The following is a 27,559-nucleotide window of genomic DNA, read 5'->3' on the forward strand; positions in this document are numbered from 1 at the left end:
CCAGAGGTTCCTCTTTAAGAATTTCTGTGATAGGTGACTTTCTCCCTTTAAAGGTTAGCTGTGTTATATAAATTAAAAAGGGGGCATTTTGATATTGTATACATTGAAATGTAAGAGCTGACATTTGATTGCTTTTAAATTGGTGTACCCTTACTGAATGATGGGCTATTAATTAATAGTGATAGCAAAGCTATCATAGCAGCAAGCTTGTCCTTATGCCTTACTCTAAGCTTGATACCTTTTACAAGCTGAAAGGACAATGAAATGAACCTCATTGAGTTATTAGCAGAGTTCTTAAAATGCTAAGTAGCAATATAATTAAGCACTTGGGGAATCTTAAAGCTTTAAAGGAACAGAAGACAAGTCGTCTTGTTTATTATGGCTGAAACGTGTATGAATTTGCAACTGAAGTGAGCAGTAAGCTGCTGTTAAAAGCAAAGCACTGCTGTCCAATACCAAGTCTCTCTGACTTCTCTCTCTGACATCAGCAAGTTGATATAATCATATAATTAACTCTGTAATTTACTTATTAAATTTAACTTGTCAGGAATCTCAGCTGATGCAGCAGCCTTTATGGTCATGTTGCATTTCATAGCAGGAGGCTGTCATTCCACATTCTTTGTGGATTTCTGGAAACTCAGAGGAAATTCCATTTAAAAAGTAGAAAAATGACAATTGATAAATTTCATCTGCAACTCTACAAATCTTACCGCGGGGGTTTCTGTAATAGGAAACAGTTGCGATTCTGTTTTTAAAAATAAAAAATTTGGTTGTGTAGTGCTTATCTGGAACATGCAGGTTTCACCATATGCAAGTTGTCAAATGTTTTTGTGCTACCGTATATGCATAATTCATATTAAATCTAGCTTTCTAATTAATTTGCATTTCATGCCTCAAATTGCAAGATATATGCCCCTCCCAAAGCATCGACTTTCTCAATTTATAGTGTAATAACTAATTTTATTATTATTCCACAGTGCATTAAGGATGTTCCACTGTGTGTGTTAAGAAAGGTATAAGAGCTCAGCAGAACACAATGAAGAAGCTGCCATACAAGGTTACAACACAGGAACATGTTTTTGCTTAGGACAGTTACTAATATGTCTTCACACTCTGTGAAAGGAAAATGAGTTTCCAAGTAAATTCATGATAGGACTGTACTTGTTGTGACACTGTTTAAATTAACATTCTGTAGTTGATGAATCCTCCTCTGGTGTGGTATTACACTGACAGACTTGTGTAGTGTGCTACAGATCCCAACCATCCGGGCCACAAACTGTTTTCTCCACTGCTTTCCGGCATTATTAAAGCACAGACCACTAGACTTAAGAACAGCTTCTACTCTATGGTAGTGTGCATCATAAACAACCAACTGTGCAATGCCTCAGAACCCAGTGCACCTTTACACTATGCACTTTTGACTTAGACTTTTTTTACTTGTTCACTACCACATATTTATTGTTCTACTGTACATACTATTACTATTTTGTAATGTACTATCTACATTGTGTGATTCTCTACACTACTCTAAACACAGATGAGAAAAAGCTCAAATTTCTGACCATAAAACATGGTTTCAGTTGTCATTCAGGTGTACAGTAGTTTGATAAAATCACTTATTTTTATGGTTCACTCATAGTAGAGGCTTCTTCTGATAATAGTTTGTGTTGAAGATCAGCAGTTGTTGTCTTTGGATTTATGGTTGCCTCACAGTGGCAAGGTACACTTTTGTCACCTTTCTGGCTTTACTATGCTGCAAAACCTTCATAGGTTCCATTGCACTCCCAAAGAGCAGAATATTTTGCAGATATGTTTTGGTGGACTTTACTTTAAAATAAATGTCTATCAAGAATAATTTTGACCTTCATGTTTTCTAGAATTTAAATAATTTGTGTCTTAGACATAAATGTGACTTACTTTTTGTCATGCTGCTTTAATTACAGAATTTCATTTAAGAAAGACAAATTATCCAGCCCATAAGTCCTTCTGTTATATTATATTTTTCCCTTTTCCATCAGGCATCTAAATGAACCTGGAGAGCATTGTATCTTGTGCAGGTGTGGTGATACACGGCTATCCACGTGTTGAACTCCTCTCAGCTGTGAATGAATATCTTAACCAAAATCTTTGGCTACATTGTAATGGCTCTCTGTATATATTTTTTTGTATAGGACAAGGAGGATCAGAGAAAGCAACTGTGAATCTTAGTACCTTTTTATGTTGGGTAAAATATGCCCTGAACCTTAATGTGCAGATATGCTAATGCTGCCTGTTTCAGAAACTGTTAGGAGCAAAAACCCAAAGACAGCATGCAATTGTAAGCTGTTCAGATAAAGTGACACATTGTTTTTTTCAGGTTAACACAGAACATTTGACCTTGATTGTACAATAGGGTAGATAGATCAGATAGCACTATGCTCAAGTGCAAAATATTGGGTCATATTTACTAATGGGTCTTTGCTTAACAAAATTAGCTGAAGTACACATTGGTTGTTTGCAGCTTTTTCAAGGACAAGAAATCTGGCTTGTGTCATGGTATCTTGCTTAAAATAAGTGTTTTCTTAATATGTTATTTTGTGGACATTTTACAAACATTTATTGTCTCAATATACTGTATATTGTATATATACTGTATAAAACTATTCGTCTTCGATATGTCAAACTGACACTTTTACATTACGTGTATTTCAATACTACAGTATTCTGTATGTCCTGTCTGTATGTCTGTATATTCTGTAAGAAAAGGAATTCACATTATAGTAATGGCTATGGCGAGAATAATTAATTAGCTCACATCCAATTGCAACATAATGGGAACCTGAACTGCCTTATGACTTCTCAGTCTGTTTTTCTGTACATAAAAAGTCACAATTAGTAGCCACAGAGGTTCACTCTTATTGCAGTTCGTCACTGTGACAGTTTTCATTAAAATAAAATGGACTAGTTTTATGATGCATTTCGATTGTTGAACTATACATGTATAGCTATAAAAGCATTTTCCTTCATTCTAATTTTAATAAATCATAGATGGGTTTTTTTATTTAATGTTTGTGCCATATTGTTTTAAACAATTTAAGATGCATCCACTAAGTCTTTCTGTGCCTGAAAACCCTCTGCTGTGAACCAAGAAAACCTATCATTCATTTTTGTTGCCACTAATTGACTTGATTAAATGTGTCATTTGATTTGTGGTTTGCTTACTTTAAAACCAATTTTTTAACTAAAACTAATGCATTACTGTTAATGCTTTCTTGGAAATGCATCTATCAGCACTCATAATTCAGACAGTTTCTGCCGAATTCCCTGCCCACAGGTAAGCAAAATTCAGTAGGCCCTAATCATGTTCCAGCAGCAGTTTGATTTGTTTGTGGATATTTTTAATTCCTAGCTTTAAAAGCCAGCTGTTTAAATTCAGTTCAGTTTATTGTCATATGCACAAGTGTAATGAAATGCTGATTTGCATGTATGATCTAATACAAAGACATTAACGAAAACACAAAAACATAAACACAGAACTGCGGCAACAACAACAAGTTAAATAACATACAACTTAAAAAACAGCAGTTTGAGACAGTGGTAGGGGTAGAGTTCAGTAATCTCACATTTTGTGGGAAGAAACCGTCTCTGAATCTTGAAGTGCATGCCTTTATGCTTCTATAACGCTTACCAGAGGGAAGGGTGCAGAAAAATAAGAAACCAGGATGACTGGTATCCTTAGCGATACTTCCAGCCCTCCTGAGACAGCGAGTTGTAAAAATGTTAGAGATAGAGGGGAGCTGTACTCCAATGTTGGACTGGGCTAACCTGATCACCTCCTGTAACGCCTTGTGGTCAGACAATGAGCTGCTGCCAAACCACACTGTAATACCACAAGTGAGCACACTCTCAATAGCACACCTGTAAAATGTTGTAAGGACAGTTGAAGAGAGACCAAATGTTTTCAACCATCTGAGGAAGTAAAGGTGCTGTTGTGCCTTCTTTATAGCTCCAGTTACATGCTGGTGTCACGTTAAATCAATAGTAATGAAGGTACTGTATCCAGGAATTTTTGTAATGCTAAACATCTCTACAGTCATCTCATTGATGTGAATAGGGGTGTGGTTCCCACCCTGCTTTCTAAAATTGATGACCAGCTCTTTGGTTTTGCTGACATTGAGGGAGAGATTATTGTCGAGGCACCACTCCACCAGGTTCCTGACCTCATCCCTGTAGGCTGTCTCATCATTAGCAGTGATTCGGCCAATGATGGTAGTGTCATCGGCATATTTGTAGATATTGTTGGAGCTATGTCTGGCCACACAGTAATGGGTAAACAAGGAAAACAGCAGGGGGATAAGCACACAGCCCTGAGGGGCACCAATATTTGCGGTCAGCGTGGAAGAAAGCTTTCCATCGACCCTCACATTCTGTTGTCTCCCAGTCAGGAAATCTGACTCAGCCATTGCTATTTGGCAAATACATTGCTTGTTTTCTTACAGTTTGAGCTGATTTCTTTACAACTTATGACAGCAATATTTAATGCCTTTTCTGGTAAGGATGTTTCTTAGGTCACTCCAGTAGTCAAAGGAGACAGACGTTCATTCCTTTACGTGTTAATTATAATGTGTGCAAGCTGTTTAGCTAGTTACATATCCTGTCTTGTGGGAATCTCTCTGAATCCTCTCATAGAGCCTGGACATGCCTGTTCAGTGCTTGTGAAGATGGCTGGTGAGTAAGACCCATGGTGCAACATTGTTCTTACATGCCATTGTTACACAAGCAGCATGAGGACCTGCGCTGTCCTGATGGAAGGCCAGGATGAGACCTCATAGCTCATGAGGTCTCATAGCTTTTTCTACATAGTGCCATACAATTACATTGCTGTCTATCACTACTGTACAGTTAAAGCTTTTAAATAGACTATTGTCATTTCAATTGCAGTTACTCTTCCCTCTCTTTTAATATTTATAAATATTATACTTTCTTTCATTTTTTTATTATTTCCCCTACCAACATTAAAAATATCAGTTTCACTCAGATGACTAGGTATCACTCTAAAAATATTCCGGCTACTGCATTTGATTAATTTTCCGTTCTCCTGTACTGTGCATTTGTATGTATGTATGTTTTTTATTGCCCATTCAACACACTTGTCTATATGTTTAATTTATCTGTTTCAGTGTTTGGTTATGAAGCAAACAAATTAAAAATCAAAATTTTAAAGCAACTAAATGCTTCTGGTCAAATCATGACACTTCAACTTCCCCATTGATCTAGGCAAGGTGTAATGATTCTAGATCTCCCAGATTGTGGCTTATGACTGATGAGTGGTGTTTGGCTTTTGTAAAGTCTTGTCTTAGGTTAGAAATTAAGTTGTGAACACCCAGGATGGCAATCCCCTTTTATAGCTCCAAAATGCTTAAAAAACAAGGGCATTATTACTCTATCTTGATAAGCGGGGCATATTTTCTCCTTTCTGTGTTCTTTATTGATTTACATCAGACTTGACATTCAGTGGGTTAAATCCCAGCACCTGTGCCTAATCAACTCCCTCATTAATGAGGTGGTTTAATGTTTAAGCAACAGTCAGTCACTTGACTCTATCACAGTCATGAATAATCATTTAATCAAAATTATGTCAACCATATTTAATCAATTTACTATTCAACATCTGTATACTTTTTCTAAAAACATACATAAATGGAATACAAAATGTATTTTGATGCTCATTATAGGGTGTATATATATATATGTGTGTGTTCTGTATGTGCTCTGCCCTAAATAACTGAATGGGAAAGAAAGCACAAATAAACAGTCTCACAAGAGGCATGTTGTTGCAGGCATCTGTGAGGCCATCACTGAAGTCAGTGGTGCACCTGGATAATATGTTAGTTCAGACAGCCTTTGTAAGCTATGGCTATTGGTTAAAAAACACCAACTTGATATGCAATTCAGACTTCAGGATGCTGCTGAATTAAAAGTTTCATATGGTGTGAGATGACCAGTTAGTGGTCTCATATCGCCATGGACATCTATTAACATGTATTGAAATTGGAAGGAGAAAGAATCTGATAACGTGCTAAGAAAGTATAGAAAATAATATATTTGAAATACCAAACGAAAAATAATTTCACCAAATGAATGACCGTTCCTTGCAAATGTTTTCACCCCCTTCTATGTCCCATTTTTTTAATTACAAAAAACAAACACATTTTTTTCCAAATGAAGAATGTGAATGCTTTAACCAAATACTTTTAAGAGTAAAATAAGTTAAGTAGTGGCAAAAAATGTCCACCCTTCTGAGCCATTACTTGGTGGAAGCATCTTTAGCAGCAATTACAGCTGTGAGTCTTTTTGGGCAAGTTACTTTCATCTTTGGAAGACAACCCACACAAACAAGGGGAGATAATACAAACTCCACATAGATAGCACCTAGGTCCAGAATTGAATCAAGTCATGATTCAGTATATTGTAACTCCCTATAACTTGCTACTCAGGCATGAGAGAATGGAAATGCCTCAACTGAAGTACTTTTCATGTGATAACACTGTTGGGTCAGTGTGGTCTCTGAAAAACATTATGCTAAAAGACTAGACACAGGACATGTGCTGTCACAGTCGGGCATTTTCCATCCAGACCTCCGGAGGACTGTTTTGAGTAAAACTAATTTGATGGTACCTGATCCCCACAGGTCTGTCAATGTCTCTCTGCATGATTAACACATACAACTGAGAACACAGCTGCTTGTATGTAACCACCAATGCCATTGTATTCTAAATGGTCTAAGTCCTCTTCAACTGAAATGGTGTTAAACTGTGCTATGAAGGGTCTGGCTGTTTTAAACATGTACAGAAGACTCTGATACTTCCGCAACTCCATATACTGTGCAAGGTAATATTGAGACCAATAAGGTTAAACTGGAATTTAGAATTGTTATAAAAAACAGTGATTAAGGCTCAGTACTGCTTACTTGTAGATGTGATTTGCAGGCCCTATTTTTCTATGTGTTTTCAGTACATTTTATAACACTTACTGTATATTCTGCTGGTGGGAGCAGAGGCAGACCAGACAACCCACCATTCAAATCTTCTTAGGCCATCCCATTGCTTAAGGACCCTCCTTGGTTTTTATTTAACATGATTTGTCCAAACCCAGCTATTTAATTTGATACTATAATTTTTATAGAACTGCAGTTTAGTTAGGAATTCTTGTTGATAGGCGTTTGAGCTATCGGACACAATTTTAAAAGATTTAGGCATTTCTATTTAATGAGCCCTGCCTTTCCAAAGGATCTGTTCCTTGTCCAAGAAACAAGGTGAATTGGGTTAGCATCCGAATTACAAAATGAAGCTTATACATTTAAATTCTGTTTCTGTATATTTTGCCCAATGTATCACAATGTAGCACCAGAGCACAGAACTTACCTTTCAGAAAAGAAATAGAATCCTAACAGCTAAGATGTGAACAGCATTTATAAAGTGTCGCCAGTATTTTGAAGGGAATGCCCCAGCATTCTTACCAAGGTCAGAAAATAATTTTTACAAAGCTTTCTTGAGGTCGCTTAAGAAATTAACTCAGACTGAAGTTCCTTTCTAAATTTGTTAACAACAGGCAATGATTTGCAAGTTATTAGTAGAATGACTAATCCTTTTTTTAAGTTCTCCTGTAATCTGCATGTTCAGGAGCAAGTATTAGGTTTATTCCATGCTGAAAAAAAGAAGAAAGAAAACACAACGTTTCAGCCATGGAGCCTTCTTCAGGTGTGCATGTTTATCTGAATACATGGATAAAAAAGGTTTCTTGATGTGTAGCAGCAAACATTTTCACAGCAAAAATAGAATTTTCTCCATTTTCTTCATCTTTTCTTCACCTTTTTATCTTGAGAACAATCAAGGCCTCCCGTGCATTATTCTTCAGTAAACTAGATTTCTCATTATAATTACCTTATGTTTATTTATCGAAATATAATAGGTTAAGAGAATTTCTTAAGAGCAGTGTTTTGATTAAACAGTGGGATTGGTAGGTACAGTAGGGTACCACATGTGACGGAATGGGCTTACTTGTTAACTACAGATAGAGCAGAGGATGTAGATGTAAAAGTCTGGGAAAAAGTATTTTTTACAATAGGTTTTGATAGAGCAGGTGATGTGCTAAAACAGCTATCAATTATCAATTCATTAATTAGAATGTTTAGAAACAGTGAACTATTCTACTCTTTAATATTATTTTCATCTGTATTTTGTTCTTCAGACCTTGTTAAGGATCTGAGATTGAGACTAACATAAGTGATAAGTGTTGTAAAATTTTGCAATATGGAATAAAAAAACAGTTTAGTTAAAAATGTTAAGGAGTATTTACTGCCCCAGTTTAAAATAGGTTATGATGTACAGTGAAAAGTCATTTTAACTAATAAATTATCACATATCACAACAAGGTTGTTAGTGGTTCAATTAAAGTGTTGCCTTAACTATGTTCTATTTGTAAACAAGATCATCATCAGACTTCATAATTTTTTCACCAACAAAGAACAAAGAGAATAGTCGCTTGAACTACAGGAGAAGACCAACTCTTCAGCACACAGTTCACTTTATGTGCAGAAGTACAGTATTACTTACACTGAAACTAGTGATGTGATGATTGCTTTAAACACCGCTGTGAACATTTTATAACACCTGGTTATAGGTGATGGCACTGGCACCAACGGCCTATTTTCACATTTGCAGAGTTTTCTTCTGGATTTTATAACAAGATTAATGTACTGTACAGTGATGTCCATGCTTTTCAAACAGTAGGCAGCACATGTGTTGTGGAAGGTGGTAATGGATAAGTACAGACACAGCAGTATGTAGACCACCAATAATATATGGTGGAGTTGAATCTGTTAGGAATCCTTAATGAAGAGATATGGATCCTGTGCAGACACAGGGGTAGGCAGGAGACATGGCAGGTGTACAATCCAATGCGAAAGGCGAGTTCGTGGTCCAAAGGAAAAGGCGGTTCAGTATCCAGGAAGTCCGATAGAAGCAAACAATCCGAAACAAGAGGTGAGGTCGTGGTAGAAAGGAGTAAGGTAGGTCGAAATCCGGGAATTACACTGGTGGCAAACAATCCGAGTCGAGAGGCGAGGTCCGAAGTCAAAAGGCAAAAGGGAAGTCCAAAATCCAAGGTCATACGAGGAACAGTAATCACCAGGTAGAGCTCACAGGGAGTAGACTCAATACCGAGCAGTGGGAAGTGGGTTGGAATGGCTTAAATACTGCAGCCTGCCGCACGGTAGGGCGTCTGGTGCCGAGTTAACACGTGCGGCAGCACTTGTAAGTATCGCCCCACTGCTGGCACTGATTAGGTCTCTTGGGGGCTGGTCTGGGCAGGTTGGTGGTCGTGACAGAATCATGTTCACCATTTCTGTAATGATCATTATTCAATTTTGTAGCTAAAGTTTAATGAGAAAGACACACAGGAACAATTAGCCTGGGCTTTTTAGATCTGAGGAGCTTCTTTAAAGCCAAGCTACAGTAATTTTTAATTGTATTAAGTACAGTATTTATTATGTAATAACTGCAATTCTGGTGACTAAGATGCAGCATGCGCAGTAAAAAGATGACTCTCAAAACATCTTGAATTTTGAATGCATACTGTAGTTGCGTGCATATTGTACATACTGTAGTTGTGTGAATAGTAACTGTATATACTGATGTATTTATTGAATGGACCACAGATCTCCTCCAGAATAAAACGTTAGTGACTGAAGGTGAGTTAATTTTTTGCTGCAGCCTTAAACACATATGTTGCCTTATTTGCAAAATTATTTTGGGTTGCAATATTGTTTGCATTGAAAAAAACCATAATTTACATTTTTTCTTGCTTGTCAGGGATATTGATCTGCCAGAAACACATGAAAGAATTGCATTAAATCATTCATTTTCTTTTATGCATCAGCCTGTGGAGAGAGTTTGCTGTATAAATGTCCCCATTACATTGCCTCCCACTTCCCACAAAGCAGACTCTGGGCTGATGCAGGTAAGCCCCCCCTCAGTGTAAAATAAGGGATGACAGGAAATACGGTAAATCTGCAAACTGGGTAATGGTTCCATGTGGTGGTTGGAGTCCAACATAAGATTTAACAGGGTTCAGTCAGTGAAATATAGTCATCCTTATAAGTAGTGCCAACAACTGTCAAGGACCAGCTTTATAGCCAAGCATTCTTTTTCAGAAACTGAATGCAGAATTTCCTGAGGCTGCCGTTTCCTGCCAACTGGTTGCCCATTACCCCTTCTGTTTGTGCCATCTCTGTTCCTAGTCCAATATCAGATGCAACAGGCTAACTACAAAGGGCAGATTGACCGCAAAGAACAACGTCATGAGTGATAGGCATTAGGTTCCTGAAATGTTTACATTTGCAATTCCTCAGTCTTTGTTCCCTTTCAATGTAATAGTTGAAAAATCCTAGCTAGGGTCTATGAATAACATCCCAGCATGTCCTTAAGTATGATGGGGAAAACCAGTGATTTATTGTTTTTTGTCAGAACATGAAGCGTCAATTATGCTGATGTTAGCCAGACCACTAGTTTGTTCTGTAACATGGTAAGTTTTATTGATGTCTTCTTATATAAAGAGCTATATGAAATGTTTGCTAAAATCAAATCATTATTTTCTTTCATTTACAGCTCCTTTACTGTTGTAGTACAGCAGAAAATGCTTTACTTTATTTTTTTTTTGCCTCTGATGTGATATTAATTACTGTTTCCCTCTTGGCAAGTTTTTTTAAGCTGTTTCTGTAGCTCCAAATACTCCTTGGACCTCTTTCAGAATATGCGGAGCACTCTCTTCTAATTATTTTATTAAATTTTCCATTTGACCATCTAGGCCAGTGTTTTCCTAGATTTACACTAAGTATGACCACCCTTCGTTTACTGACTCTATAACCATCTGTTTCCACATCACTGCTTGTAAGCTCTGCCTCAGTCTGCAGCCTGGGAAACAGGCAGGCAACACATCACATGAGGCAATATGCCATTCCTCCCAATTTCTTTCAGGCTGTCAGTACCCTTCCCTGTGGCTGTGGCTTATGGTCACCCATTTATCTCCACCTTTCTGGTCGGAATCGCCCTGCCACTCTGCTGATGGCACTGCACACTCCCTTTGGGAGTGACAGATACTGTAGCTTCTGCAACTCTCCTAACTGTGTTGCAATGGAGGTTTACAAGCTGGGGCTCAAGCCGTCTTATCCTGGACTCAGTTAGAGTCTTTCTGAAAGTCCGTGTCTAGAAAGCCAATCATGCTGCAAAGGCCACACTTTGCTTTTTATTTTTGTTTAAAAATTTTAAAAATCGTTGAATTATAAAATATCCTTATTAACCTTATTAACATTAATTTTTAAATATAAAAATTGTTTAAAAAGCCTTTAAAAACTGTCTGTGATGAATGCAAAAACAAAAATGTTAAGGAGAACAAAACATGACAGAAACAGAAGAATAGAAAAGAATATCTCATTAGACAAACTGCACCAAATGTCTTATATTTATTATGTATTGGTATCGTTACATGAATAGTAAAACAACACTAAAACATTAAATTTATACTTTATAACACCTAGCAATAGAAATTAAAAATGTGTGCAACAATGTGTCTGATCACACACTGTAAATCTTTTCTCCTAGTTTAATCACAGAAACCCTACACACCCATAGCAGGAATGATTGTGGTCAATTGTCACTATGTACAGTATGTCTGGTGATCATACAGCAATGCTTTAATGCTAGAATTATTTTGAAGAATTATGAATTATTAAGATAATTAAGAATAATAATTCTTAATTATTAAATAATTAAGAATTATTTTACAGTTCATAAGAATCCAAAATGAGCCTCTCGCTGTTCTTCAGTTTGTGCTTTAGTATGGCTTTAGTGTGTATTTTACTCAAACTTCAATTGCTGAGGAGATGTGAATGTCTGGAAATGCTTTAGAATGTTCTGTTTGTAGAAAGCCGATTAAGACAGGCACCCTATATTAAGGCATGTGGTAAGGACATGCCTTCTTTGCCAAACTGACCCAATGGTACAGGCTCCCTAAATATTTTAGTTTTTTTTCACTTCCTCTTTCAGACCCAATGCTTAATGAGCAATCTGAATTACACCAGCAGCACTAATAGGTTTTCTGTATTATATGCAGTATAATGCATCAGCTGATTTGGTTCCACCATGACACTGCAGCTTTGGACTTTTTTTATTGTGAAGAACATGTTGGTTCCAATGTGAATTTTAATAATATACACTTGTCAAAATTACGTTTTTTTTTCTGTATCTGAATCTAATGAGCATTGTGTTTCACCCCCAAATGAATGAACCTCTAGGCTTTCTAATATTGTGTTTAAAACTCATGCAAGGCTTCTTTAAAAATGTTTTTACCTCTATAGAGGCAGAATATTTTAAAGTAATTAAAACACAATTTTGGAAACAGCTCCTAATTGCTAAGTAGTCTACTTATTTGAAAATAAGGAGGGTTACTGAGTGGGTGGGTGGGGGACTCACTCATGTTTGCCTCTTGACGTAAATAAGCTGGTTTGTTCACTTCTATTCACCTTTTAATCTCATTAGAAGTTGATATGACTGGATGACTGAATCATGTGAATAACTAAATATGAAATCTGTAAAACAATGTAATAACCTATTGACTTATATAACTAGGCACTTTTATAGCTTAACAATACAACACAGGATTCTAACCCTTATTTGCATTTTCTATTTTATGACTACTCAAATGCCCTTGTTTAATAGGATATTTGATATGAATATTATCCCGAGGGTTTTGAGTATGCATGTAAACTGACTGACATGGGATCTCAGTCCCTGTGATGGTTTCAAAGCTCTGTGAACACACAGTCCACTCTGGTATTTCTCAGTTAGAGAATCCTTTCTCTACAAATACATGACTTACAGTCATGTGACCCTCTGACCCCAACACACAGACACAACTGATTTCTTTTATTGTGTGTGTTGTGTGATTGTCAGAACTTTGTTTCTACTACTAATGTGTAATGTCACTGTTCTGGGTCATTTTCACAAGTAATAGCTCTCTGCTGTATATCACCATGACTAGTTCTGCCAGTAAATGGAGCTGGGAGCTTACAAGGAAAAGCCCAAGGCATCTATAAGAAAATCCTCAGATACCCAACTCTTGATCCTCGTTCTTGTGGTTAAAAGAAACGTGTAAAACCTTAATTATGTATTAGAAATGAAAAGAAAAAATATCTTCATTAAAGAAAGCCATGCTAAACTCCGTTAGGACAAGGCAACCATGTGTTTAAAACCAGAAATCTGCCCTAACTGTGCACCAGTAAATTGCTCATTACAGATAATTATTTTTGCTTCTTACTATCTCTCAGTCTTATATTCTTGTATTTTCTTTGTGCTGGAGATTTTACAAGACAGTCTTTATTTATTAATAAGAATGTGGCTTGATGTATTTTAGAGCTCGTCTAATAATTTTAGTTAAATGTGTGTTGTAAATAACATTTTAAGGAATTATATGGTTACATAGTCAAAAATCCAACATTTTTCTCACTATGGTTTATGCTTCATTTTTCTATATACTGTAGGGCTGTTTTGCAGCTCTGTTGGACAATGAACCCAGTCTTAAAGTGACACCTAGTGGGAGACTACCAGTACCAAAGGGGATTAGTCATGGGTATCATGGGGTCTTTAGGGTTCGTATTTAATGCATTCCAAAAGCCAAAAGGTGAAATGATGTAGAAATAATTACACTATATTCTCAAAATAAGGGACTTTTTTAAGACTTGACTTGCTTTCTGCATATATCTTAATAAACATTTTCTTTTTCATTTTTTAAAACCGTGAACAAAATGAGTGATCGATTTACAGAAAGAACAAATTGACTGTATACAATATTCTGAGACACAGATGCATTGATTCCATATTGAAATGAACACTCTCAAATTGAACTGAATTGTTTCTTACCACATTTCTGCACTTGTGATATCAATATCAGGATTGTGTTGTATACAGCAAATTTCTTTGTCAGACTCTGCATCATAGACAGAGATGCTGCTTTGTTTGGGTCTTCACCATTTTGTGTTCTGTGCAGGCATTCCTGTTTAATTAACGGGGAATAGGGGGTGTTACTGTATATGAATAGTACGTGAATGCATTGTACCTTAAAGTACATTCCACATTTTCTTCATAGGAAACGCGGTATTATTATGTTAATTACAAAAAAGAATACAGCATCTTTTTCCTGTCTTACCTCTAACAAGGATGCCACCCTTTCAATGAAAGTTTTTTTAATTTCAAAACAGACCAAAAAAATTGAATTTTAAGTAATGTCAAGATCACAAAAGTCATTAGAATTAGGAAAAACATGGAAATCAGTACTACTTTTTATAACCAGTTTTATAATCATGCCTGTTCTTTTCCAGTACTTTAAATTAGGGAGGTTAAAACACATTGTTTAAAATCCATTTAAATATTCAGTTACGGTAGTTTACATTATGGACATACCATAATGCAGTATCAACACTGCATTGTATTTTAGGTTTGGAATAAACTTTAACTTATAAACTGCTGAACATAAAACAATGAAAAGCAAATTATAGAGAAGAAAACAAAATAAATAGTAAAACCAAAAACCAATGTATTAATCAAAATTAGTTCAAAGAAATGTTTTTAAATGAGATATAAAAGCATCCAATGTGTCAGATTCTCTAATATCTGTTGAAAATCCATTACACAGTCTAGGTGTGCAGACACAGGAGGCTCATGATCCACAGCAAGAGACCACGCAGACAAGATCCCTGCCAAAGTGTATCAAAGATTGTAGGTGGGAGTCTACCTGCCCATAACATCAGTGATGGAGGCTAGAATAAGGCATTTAAAGTAAAAAACAGTTCATAATTTTGTATTTGTCTGATTTCTGGTATTGTACAAGGTTTTCCAATTGTCTTCCACTACAATGTAAAGTCACACACTTTTGAAACATGTGGCCCTGATTTACCTCGGCAAAGAGCCTACCTAGGGAAAGAGAATCCTATTCCTAGGAATTCTGCAGGATAGATGCAGCACAATATCCCATAAATGCTCAGTTGGTTTCAGATTTCTTGACCAAACATCAATGTTATGCTCATTAGTCCACTACACATGGTCTGTGGATGGGGACCATATTACAGGCAGGAAAGAAATGCTGCAACATGGGGTGAAGATTGTGGCTCAGGACCATTAAGTAGTGATTAACCTTAGCCTTGACCTTGCCTTCTAAGAGAATGGCTGCACCCTACTATAATACAGAACCACCAGACCCCTTCACTGTCGGAATGAAGCACTGAGTGCTGTAGAGTTGTTCAGGTTGACACCACACCTGTACTCATCTGACCATATCACATTTCTCCACTTCTCAGTAGTCCAATGCCTGTGCTCTTTGCATCACTGGACTCACAAATGTGCACAGCTGGTAGAATGGATATTTTGAGTACTGCAACCCAACTCGGTGGAGTTCTTGGTAGACCATGAACAGCTCTTATCCTAGGTTGAAATTTGCACTTGATCTGCAGTTGCTCACATGTTTTGCCTTGCACTTCAAATTAATGGATGTCATGATACCACCTTGGTCACTGAAGCTCCTGCCAAAACCACCCCAAAAGTCACTGAGCTTTCCCCTTGCAGCTGTGATAGCTTTAATCATAAGAAATCTGACATGTCCAGCATGTTATTCACGACCTACTGTAAAACATACCAGAATGGTATACAGTATGTTCAATAAATATATTCCTCCTGTTTGGAAGCCCTGGCTTTCAATATAATTAGAGTTCCTCATTTACCCATATGTTTGCATTTGTTGTCCACTATCAGTATTTATTTACAGTACCCTCCTACTTCCTATAGGAACAAAATATTAGATAAAAGAATGACTAGTTTAGATAATGGAACAAGTAAAGGTTTATTCCATGCTGAAAAGAGAAGAACAGAAACACAACATTTCAGCTATGGAGCCTTCTACTGGTGTGAAGAAGAAGGGGGTATTAAGAACACCCGAAGAAGGCTCCACAGCCCAAACGTTGTTTTTCTGTTCTTCTCTTTCCAGCATGGAATAAACTATTACTTGTTCCTTTGCAGCCTACACAAGCTGATGCAGCTAATGCAGATAATGTCTGGCTTAAAAAATTCTGATAGTATTACACAAAGCAAAACCACATTTGTCTCACTTCAATTTCAGAAAGCACAAGGGTCACGTTTATTTACATCTCTAAGTTTTAAAAAAATGTTTTTTATTTAATCTAACAAAAACAAACCTACAACATCATCCTGAACTTTGGAAGTGCAGATGAAGCCCCTGGAACTATATAAAATCCTCTGAAGGTTTCCTGTTTCCCTGGGGTATAAAAGGAGGTAATACAAAGAAAATTTAGCAGAAGACTGCTGGTCATTGGCTATAAAATAATCCACAAAAAGCTAAATCATTCCTACCACCAATGGACACTACTGTCTACTGTAGTGTCCATTAAGAAATTTATAGCTACTGGTATAGTGGCAACCCTGCTAGAAAATATACTTTGGTACCTAGGGCTGTGAGACAAGTGATTGAGGAGGCAACTGTAAATCTAATGGTGGCATTTTGAGACAGATTGTTTTTTGAAGATACAATGTGTTGAAAATTACCACTCAACATTGACTGCATAACAGTAGTACTGTATTCACGGCTTGATTGAAAGGAACAGGCTCTTCTGACAGTGAACCATAAAATGAGGCAACTGAGTTTACCAGCCTACATCTGAATGACATTTTAAAGAATATGCACCTGCCCATTGTGAAATATGGTTGGGGTCTGTAATGTTCTGGGGTTGTTCTGCTTCTATGGGCCCTAGAGGCCTTGTTAAAATGAAGGAATCATAACCTCTAACACATTTCAGGAAATTTTGGCCCAACACTACTGTAAGTTCCCTCTGCCAAAAAGCTCTAGTTTAGTCTAAAATGGACATTCCAGCAACTTCTCAGGAGTGCCAGAATCTAATGATATACTGTAATACAGCAGGCATCTTGTCAGTGTAGTGAGTGTAATCCATGACAAGAGATTACTTGTAGTGAATTCTCACTACAGGGATGTGAATAAATGTGCCTAGTGTTTTCTACACTTTACTTCACTGACAAATATCTCTTTTCTATGAGCAATTCCATTCAGATTACAGTAAAATATTTTTAGAACTGCAAGACACATTACCCACCTAGTAAATCTGTTTGATATATGATGTATTTTGTTCCTATTTCTCCATTTCACCAGGAATATGAATAAATCTGGAGGGCACGGTTTACAGTAATAATGTAATGTGTACTAATGTGTTTTTAGAGGGTTCTTGAGATACAGTATAAATGCTTTTCAGTATCATAGATGCCGAATGATCATATTTCCAGTTTAATATTGTATTTGAAAGTATCTTCAGGGTTTTGCTTGCTGTTCAGAACTAATTGCTTGGAAGCTAGAGGAAAGCCTGGAAACTGGAAACTCTGATGAAGGGTGTTCCAGCAGTACAGGCAGCACATATGTAAAAAAAAACAAGTGCTAAAGTATTATGTCATGAAATATAAAAATTTGGCAAGAATTAATTACAATAAGTACTACTTATTGCTGTGATGTAAGTTTGGATATGAAAGAGAATCATTAGATTTGACTTACTGTAGATGCCTCCTGGTGCAAGTACAGTATATCCTAAAGTGAGTGAAACAGAAATACTGTTTTATTTCTGAAGATGGATTGAAAAGTAATAGAACTTTTACAGCCTTTAGAGCCATGTCTCTTACTGGGTGGTGGTTAAATAGCATTTCCAGATTTTTTTAGAAACATCATTCTTTTCTGATATAGAAGAACATTGATGTTTATTGAGTTTAACATTGATGGTAATTGTAATCTAATCTACAATCTTCAGTGGTTGTGTTGCACAATTTAGAGGTATTGTAATAGAAGTAGAGAGTCAAACAAATTATTTAGATGTTTTGCCCCAAGGTTTTTTGAGGTACAGTAATAAGCAAGGATGCCAGTTTTTAGAAACATACTGTATGTCATCTTCATATTCTAGTTTGAAGAGAACACGTTGAGGCCAAAGAATGATTTGTTGTCTCGTTCTTGTAACAGTTTCACTATAGTCACTTACAAAGTTAAATTTAGTGAGAGAGGTATCCAGCATTCTACTTTAGGGGCATGAAGCGATGAAGGAAAGGTTAACAGAAAATTTGTTATTAGTGGGACGAGACTGTGAAAACTGCATCCCTGTATCCTTAAGGTTGATACTATTATATTTAATTACTTTTGTAAGTGAATTTCAAGGCTGATCAACACCAGTGTTCACCCATCAAATCAGGTTAGTCATGAACTTACTGGACTTTAGACCTACTGTACCTGATACATTTTAACCTGTGAACAAAAAAAATGGAAAACCTTCTATATCATATCTTGGAGGATGTCTTGGCATAAACTCCAAAAAAATGTTATCAGCCAAATAAAATGTGTCATACTGTAAGTGCTAATCTACTGTAAGTGATAACAAAGACCATGTTCCCTTCTAAAATTGTTTCTGCTTGTATGGAAGATTGAAAATGGGAATGTGCTACAAGATATTCATATCACATAGTAGATTCCATGATGATGTCACAGAAATAAAAGAAGTCCGTAAATTTTACCATAACACCTTTTCTTTCTCTTAACACCCCATTTTCTCAAGGTAATTTTTCATCCACTGTATTCTATGTTATGGGTAGCATATTTTTTTCAGAACATAAGGACAACAACAGGTTAAAATGAAAATGAGGCCAATACCATCTTGCTTGGTTGCTAGCAGCTAATTGGTGTTATCTGAATTTTATCCAGCTGTTGCTGAAGGATCCTAGAGATCATGAGTGTTCTACACACCTTTATTAACTCATTTATCTCAGTTAATTTCCACTTTTAACCCAAGGCATTTATTTCAGTTTTGAGCTTCAGGTAATCATTTGAGTTGACTTTGTCAATATTGTTTAAGCATTAATTCAAATACATATGTGGTCTTCTCAATTTTCAAAACTGAGGAGTTTCCGTTTTTTTAATCTATCAGGTTTAAAGCCTCAGGCAGATCTTTGGGTAGGATTTTCTAGTACTGTACATCTATTATATTATTTACACGTTTTCTAGTAAAGGTTTTATTTCTTCTTTGGCATGTTAGATTCACATTTACAGGTCAAAGGTCCAAAACCAGTTGTAAAAGGATCAGCTCTCAAACATTTTATGATTAACAATATTATCGAAAGACCACATCTGAATATTCTTGAATTTTGTTCTTGAAACTTTTCAATAGCAAAATGAAAGTAATGAAGTAAGCAGTAACTCTATAGTCAGACTGGTGTTGTATATTGTTACTGTATTAATGCATCACAGCGTGTTGTTAATGTTTTGTTCGATATGCATTTATAAGCCATTAGATTGAAGTGTTACCAAAGAAACTAAACCTAGTATGGTTTTGGTAAATCTCTGTACCACTCCAAAAGATCACTGTAAATTTTATTCATCAAGCTACTGAAGACACTGGTGTATATCTATTATTAGTCCTGTTCTATTTATGAATACATAAAACCTCTGCTTAAAACATGGTAAGAAATATTTGCTGTAACAAAATGCAGTTTCATTTGATATTCATTTCCTTAAAATTCTAAAGCCTTTCTGACAAGTTATCACACTCCCTAAAGGTATACTGTGGTCACAGTTGCCTGTCAACATCCTCCCTCAAGGTGCATATTTCAGCTGTAGCTGCTTGTCAGCCTACTGCCTAAGAGAGTGTAATTCTGCAATAGATGCTGGTCATAAGCCTCTCTTAATGCAAATTTTGTCAAGTTACTGTCAGTGCTCTCACGAAAGTTAAAGCCAGAGCTGCCTGTTGGCACACTCCCAGAAGGGTCACACACCACTGTTCTATCAAAGTGCCAGAGAAAAGCTGTTTTGTTTATAAAACCAGCTTCCCCAGACACTTACAATAAGTAACAAACAGAACATTTCTGAACGGAATACAGGATTCCACAGGTGCTGAAAGCTGGGATTTTGTATTTATCTCTGTTTTTCACTCCTGCCCTTTCCTATTTCCATACTGTATCTCAGACTCCTCACAGTTTAATATCAGGTCAGTTTTGTAATAATATTAACCTGGTAAATGCCTAGTTTATGTAAGAAGCACTTAGCTCCTTTGGTTTGTTTGCCTGCTTTTGGCTTGATTTTGGTTGACTGTGTCATTAAAAAAATACAGTTCTTTGTTCTCCACCTCAGGTGAAAATGAAAGTGTCCAAAGGGGAAAGAGTTCAGCTCCGAGATTCTCTCTGAAGGTTCTGGTCCGTGTATTTGAGGTATTGCAGACATGGCCTGTTTTAGAAGACAGCATCAAATCACTCCTGTGGGTCTGTTTTTCTCTTAGGGTACATAGTGATGGTTATGTAATTATCCCAGTGCAGTTCTGCGTTCAGAAGCGACTCAGTGAACAGGTGCGTGTTGTTGTTGTTCCATCTTTATGGGTTACTGATTTCTTTTTTGCTCTGTTGCTGCTACGCTTAGAAGACAGACGACACCCCACCGATAGGTATTGTCGAGAGAGAAGATAAATATTTTTGACTGGTGTGAAGTGTGAACTTGTTTCACGTCCTTTAGAAACCAAAGATGGTTAACTGTAGGGCAAGGCTTTTAAACATTTTCTAGCTGTAGTTTTTTTCCAAGAATATCCTTCTACTTATTTAATAAATGTAATTAATATATTTATTTAATTACTCCCCTTTTAAACTACAAAACTAGTCAATCTAAAGTCTGTAATTATTACAATTTATGCTACTATTCATTATAAAAGAAATTAAAGGTAGATTTCCATGTCAATGCATTAACTACAAGTACTGTTCCAGATCCACCATATGCAATGCAGGTGATTTTACATCATCATCATTTGGAAGAGGGGTGACAAAATGTTCTTTTTAAACTTATTGTTAGACTCATATAATACACATTAATAAATGCTTGATCTACTGTATGGAAACAACTCACTCATTAACTATTAGCAACTGACCTGGGAACCCAATTTCCTAAAATTGTATGCCATTTAACACAAGATAATCTCAGATGCTCTAGAATTTCATCTGTCCTGAATTGAAAATGTGATTGCCTGATCACAAAAATCCAATTTTTAGGTGCAAACAGTGATAGCACGTTACATCTATAATAAGAACTGTTCAACCAATGCAGGATTTCATAACAACATAATTTCTTCATCCTTTAATTTATCATTAGAAGGATCACTATAATCAAGATGCAGACTGCACTAATGTGCTACAGCGTACTACGAGGGAGTGGGTAAGAAAGACAGGGTATGGTAGCCCTGATCCATGACTTAACAAAAAAAACTTATAAAATTAGATCACATGTTGCTGCCAAAGACAAACCTTTGTCCGGACTGAATTAAATTTAACTCATTCACTACTTGTAGGCTATAGACCTGTACCATTGTTTTGTGTAGGACTTCTTATTCTATTAAATCGAAACTTGTCTTCAACTACTGATTTGTGATTAGTGCATATTAGTGGTTTTGTACACTCTGGGGGACCTACATGAAACAGCTGATTCCCCAGTTGTCTGAAAGGTGAAGTAGGACCAAATGCCTCAACCACTGCAATTAACAAATCGGTGAGGAATGGAAGGAGAGCAGATGTCAGCATCTGTACTGTCATTATGATGTTACGAATAAGAAGTTTTTTTATGGACAAATCCCAAGAAAATCACAATGAAAAAACAACACACTGGCCTATAAAAGTATTTGATTAAGCAGTAAGCAATTATTAGACAAAATATTTGGAACATAGTATCAGAAAAAAAAACATTTTTGGATTGAAGAGACTTTTACTTTCCATTGCACATGGCACATTACACTCCCCAGATCTCAACTGTATTAAAAACCTGAGAAATGTGTAGCTCAATAACAAACACCATTGCCATCATCGCAACCTCATCTGATTGTTTTATGTTACTAGAAAAAGGGATAAATTTCAGTTGAAATATGCATGGATCGGTGTCATATGAGACGTCCAGTATTTTATTTGGTGGGGGCTCATAATATTAAACTGGGTTTAATGTTAATATGTTCTTGCTTGATACAAGACAATTTTGCAACAATGAATTTACAAAGATTTTAAAACTTTTGGGAAACTAGGCAGCTAATCTACTATATAAACCAATTTCAGCCATTTCAAATCCTAATTTAAGAACAACATATGTGATTTGAATTATGTATACAGTATATGCTTTATGTACTGTATTTTTATACGGCAGAACTTGCCTGTCTGAACGAACAATACTGTCAGAAATCCTTCCCCCAATTTTAGAGGGATGATCTAGTTTCTGGAAAAATGATGAGGGAGTGATGTGTTTCTGAATGCAGATGCCATGCAGATGCAGAATCCAGATGGCAATTTATCAACATAAGGATTTCTCGAAATCCAAAATATTTACTGAGTTCTCTAACATGAAAAAAATATGTCATTCCTGTTTAGAGTCCTAATGAAAAAAACTACTGTAGGTTTTTTCATCACGATACTGTCTGAAGACTGGCTAGCTGTCTCACATCCAAACATAAACAATACACTTCTCAAATGTCTTTTTGTAAAAATAAATTTTAAATTTAAAAATGTCTCAAATTGTTTATTTCTAAGTATTTTTTTTGTCTATCTCCAAGCTGTGGCAAAGAGAGGAGATCTCCCAAAACAAAAAAGGAATACCGTCCATCAACCTTGTCTCTAATTTAAGGACAATTTTGTCAACTAACCAAGTATAAAATATCTAGTCCATTTTAAGATCCCATGGGACTTCTTGGCTGCCCTTACTGAAGAGGACTGCAGGGAATATAAATTTTGTAGCGCCCTTGGTCCTTATTACTTTACTCACGCAATCTGTCTCAAAAGAAACAGTTCTCACTCAGTATATGCTACCAAGCCTCAGACGATTAGTGGAGCAGAAGAAAAGCAGGGGTGATTTTAAAAAGGGAGCAATATGGAGAGAGACAATATGTATTTGTGCAAAATTTTTCTGCACTTAAGCTGCTGGTATGGAAGAGCAGTGTCATGAAATAAGGCAGTGTGGAGGGACAGCCATACATTTAATACAAGTCTTACAGCAGCTCTCTATTTTTTTTACTTTACTTTTTTGTACTCTGTAATTACTTTACTTCATATGAGATTTTCCTTGTTCAGAATAATCAGTGCATTGTTTGTCTCATCACAAACCAGTTCATCACTTAAGCTGCAGAAGGAACATTTAATTTCAAGAAATGTCTTCTTTCTTTGCAGAACATCTAGTTTCTTATTTTGTTAATTTCCTATAGGAATTAGTAAGAGAAGCACAATATCTAAACTCCAATCCTTTTCTTCCATTTCAGATCCTTCCAATGCCCCTACAGGTATGTGGATTCAGCTTAATAACTCAATTTTATTGAAGGTAGTCTAGCAGTATAGTGAAACCAAACAGTGACCTTAAAAAAGCCAGGCTGCCTTTAGTACTTCTTTTCATTACTGAGAAGAATACCTTTTGTGACATTTCAATAAGATTTGTGTCATGTCACTGGGCAAACCCGAAGAACTGCACAGAAATCTATTCTTGTATGCTATTTTTCAAGGTTATGGCTGAAAAAGCTTAATACCTTAATTTTTAAATAGGCTAAAGAGACCACTCATTCCTCATGACTGTGCATTCTAGAATACTGTACTCTGAATCCCCTCAGGTGCTCACAGAAGCATTCATACACACCAATAAAGTCTGCTTTGCTTTCACATCTATGCAGTTTCCGACGTGAGCTTTGCATGGGTTTTCAATTATCAGTATGCAAACAGAAGGAAATGTGATAGATACATGCATTTGTCATGCACAGTTTAGTTTGTGACTGATAGCTATTTGCTCATATAATAGCAAGCTGTGATTACATGTACAGTACATCCTTCTCACAGGAGAGGTGCAAGGTTTCCCAAGGTATTGGATTGGAGTGGGTTGTTAGGATTCCTACCTTTCTCAGAGAAGTATGAGATTAATACATAAAGCAAGGGCTAAATTTAAGCAACATTAAGTTCTCTGTGCTCAATGAAACATCCATGCTTTTTTAAATCATTTTATCCAATGCAGGGCTGTGGGGGAGCAAGAGCTTATCCCAGCAAGCAATGGGTGTAAGCAGTGGGCGGAGTGGTGGATCTGTGGCTAAGGATCTGCACCTGTGGCTAGAAGGTTGCCAGCTCATATCCCGCAGTTGGATCCTACTCCGTTGGGCCCCTGAGCCAGGCCCTTAACTCCAGCTGCTCCAGGGGTGCAGTATAAATGGCTGACACTGTTACAATCCCTGCCTCCCGGCAACGGAAGAGGCAGAAGAAGGCGTAGCCTTACTCCATCAGTTTACCTATCAGTTTTCTTATTCACCACCACACCCCCGTCTCATCCTGTACTTAAACACCTGTCTTTCCCTACCTCCTTGCTCAGTTTTGGTTTTCCTTTAGAGCTTCCTGGTTGCGCTACTCCTTCTTCTGTCTTCTATCATTCCCGGTTTTCGGATTACGGATTTTCTCCCTTTGACGACGGTTTTTCGGATCACGGCTTGGCTTCGGTACTCACGCTCTGTTTTGGATCTCTGGCTTCCCCTGGACTCTCGGCTCGTTTCTTCGACTACGGCTTTCTTTGGATCATGGCTAGGCTTTATCAGCTCCTGCAAGTGGGTTCATTCACTGGTTTCGGTTTCTCTTACCGAATCCTTAACAGACACTGTGCTCTGACCCCAAGCTTCTTTCTCCCCACCTGTGTGTCTCATGGTGAGCAAGCTGGGGTTTGTGAAAAGACAAATTCCTAATCCAAGAAATTGTATATGGCTAATAAAGTGATCTTATAAGGCAGGAAATACCCTGGACAGGATCACAGGACAGACACAGACACAAACATGCACACATTCACACCAGGGCCAATTTTCCAGAAAACAATTAACCTACCAGTATATTATAGTACATTATAGTAAACTGTAGGAGGAAACCAGAGGATCTAGCTGAAACCATGTGAACACAGAGAGAACATACAGTACACAATCTACACATACCTGTACTATCTACATCAGGACCCCAGGAATTTAACCAGGGCCCCAGTACTGCAAGGTAGCAATGCTAACCACTAGGCCACCATGCCACCATGCCTCCCTGAATGAAAAAGGCTTTATTACCAAAAATATATTGCTTCCCTGAGAAGGATAGCAAAGAAAATAACCAAGCTAAATGGTGCCTCATTCTCTAAAACACTAAAACATGAAATAACTCAATCCCATTAGCTATGGGCACAGAGGAATTTAGAAAGAATGGACTCAAGTGTACAGTCTGCCAGGATTTTGTAAAAAATATCAGTTAAGTGAGCAGGTTAAAGAAAGAAACTAAGCCTAGCGGAGACAAATGGGGTGCAATTGCCAGTGCATTTATGTGAATAAATGGGTAGTGCTGTTTTGTACAAACATCAGCAGGTGTTTGGGACTGCCATCTTTGTTAAAAGCTGATTCACTTTAAACATTTAGGAAGCAGATTAATGAGGCTTTTAGAGCAAAAGACTACTTGTTTCTAAACAACCAAGATAATAAAATACAAGTGTAACAATTTTAAATACTTATGCATTCAGTATTCAATAAAATCTCAGCCTTTGAAACTTGCAGCTTCAATAACTAACACATAACACAGCTGTAGCTTTGTGTCCTCTGTAAAGAAGATGCACAAGACTCCAGATGGCAGGGCCCAAAGATGTTTTAAGGATAATTGTTTGCCATTATACTGTCATTAACCTTATTAAGTGCCCCTCCACTCATATTGTGCATCAAGTGTGGTCTCCAAACAGTTCCAGTTTTCCAGCTGTGCTCTTTGTTCTAAATGATGAGAGAGCAGATGAAAATGTAAAGACGGTACGTGTCATCTTTTGTCCAAGTTCTTAAAACTAAAGAAATACACCCAAAAGAATCAACTGAAACACAGAGAAACATGCAAACTCCACACAAGCTGCATCAGACAGCAAGTATACCCAGAACCCAAGAGCTACCAAACAGCAACGCTAACTGCCATAACTTCTGATTGTTTGATAAAAAAAGGATCTTATTTACATATATATATTTCTATTTATTATATTATTTGTATATATTTTTTTCTATTTTGTGTTTTTACACATTGTGTCATTGTTCTTAAATTTTGTGTGGGTTTTTGTTTAGGTTTTTTGAGATAACCGATGTCAGCATATTAACCAAGTTAATATGGGAATTGCTGTCTTATAAGAGCATATTGCACATGTGTAGTTTTTTTGGTAGTAGCTAACTGATCTGAGGATCTCATTTCGACATTACTTAATTAGCCAGAGTTTTGGCTTCAAACAAAACAGCTTGATATATTGATTCCCAAAATTCTATGCAACTAAGTTTCCTCTTATCTATTTCTACCTACTGGACAATATGAAATACTGCTTCCCCATAGTTTCTACATGTGTCCTCTCATCCATGTTTAACTCTAAATTTTGAAAAAGTCCATTGAGATTACTTTAAGAATTAGGAACACTTGAATCAGCAGGTCTCCACATAGTCTTCTTTGTTTAAGACTTAATAAGATTCTGCTCTTGTAACCCACCCATATAGCACACTCATTTAAGATTGGGAATGTACACTATTCTTATCCCATGAGCTGATTTGAGATTCCAACAATCTTTTCTGTCACACCAGATCATCGTAGGCCAAAACTAACCTGTTTCAAAACCTTCTAAACCTTGGGGAACATTTGAATGCTTTTTGAGATTTATTCCACCTTTCACCTATTGGTTGCTGAAAAAGGCTCCAACTCTCCCTCAACCCTCTATCGGATAAAGCAGTTAAAAATGGATGGATGAATGGATTTCACTTAGGAATAATGAGATGTATAGTTCTTTCTGTGCAAGACAGTCTGCTAGCCTCCCTACATGAACTCAGCATGTCATGCACTTCTTATATGCATTGTATTTTAAATTATGACTTTGACCATGATTTCTTAGAGAAGCAGTGACATCGGGTGCCTGAGAAAAAAAACAGCCAATGAAGCAGGCCCTCTTACAATAGAATTCCTTCTGCTCACTGCCTTGCAACCTTGAAAGTTAGCTATATCCTTGCTTATCCTCATTGTATTCATAATGGCATGAGAACTTCTGGAGTCTTATGGCTCAGCGGGTCACCTGATAAATCACCTCTTCTGTCAGCACTCCTTATGAAAATAAATGGCTTATTCATCACAAGTACAGAGGGAAGGGGAGGTGGGGCAATAATGTGGCTGATTAGCGTACATGTCAGAAAGAAGCCCTTCAATCATAAGTATCAGGCTTTGTTTTTATTCCCCATAGCTGAACAGAGGTTTAATTCACAGACAACCAATCACACATTTCACCTGGCTTTCTTTTCATTCTTTTAATGGAAGTGCATTTTTGGTTATGATAACAAAGATACTATATCTGTATATAATATAGATTATACATATCGAAAGGGATTCCCTTCTTAGTTATCGTGTGTCTTATGAGT

The sequence above is a fragment of the Atractosteus spatula genome, chromosome 7 (assembly GCF_055471065.1).
Source record: "Atractosteus spatula isolate fAtrSpa1 chromosome 7, fAtrSpa1.hap1, whole genome shotgun sequence".
NCBI classification, from domain to species: Eukaryota; Metazoa; Chordata; class Actinopteri; order Semionotiformes; family Lepisosteidae; genus Atractosteus; species Atractosteus spatula.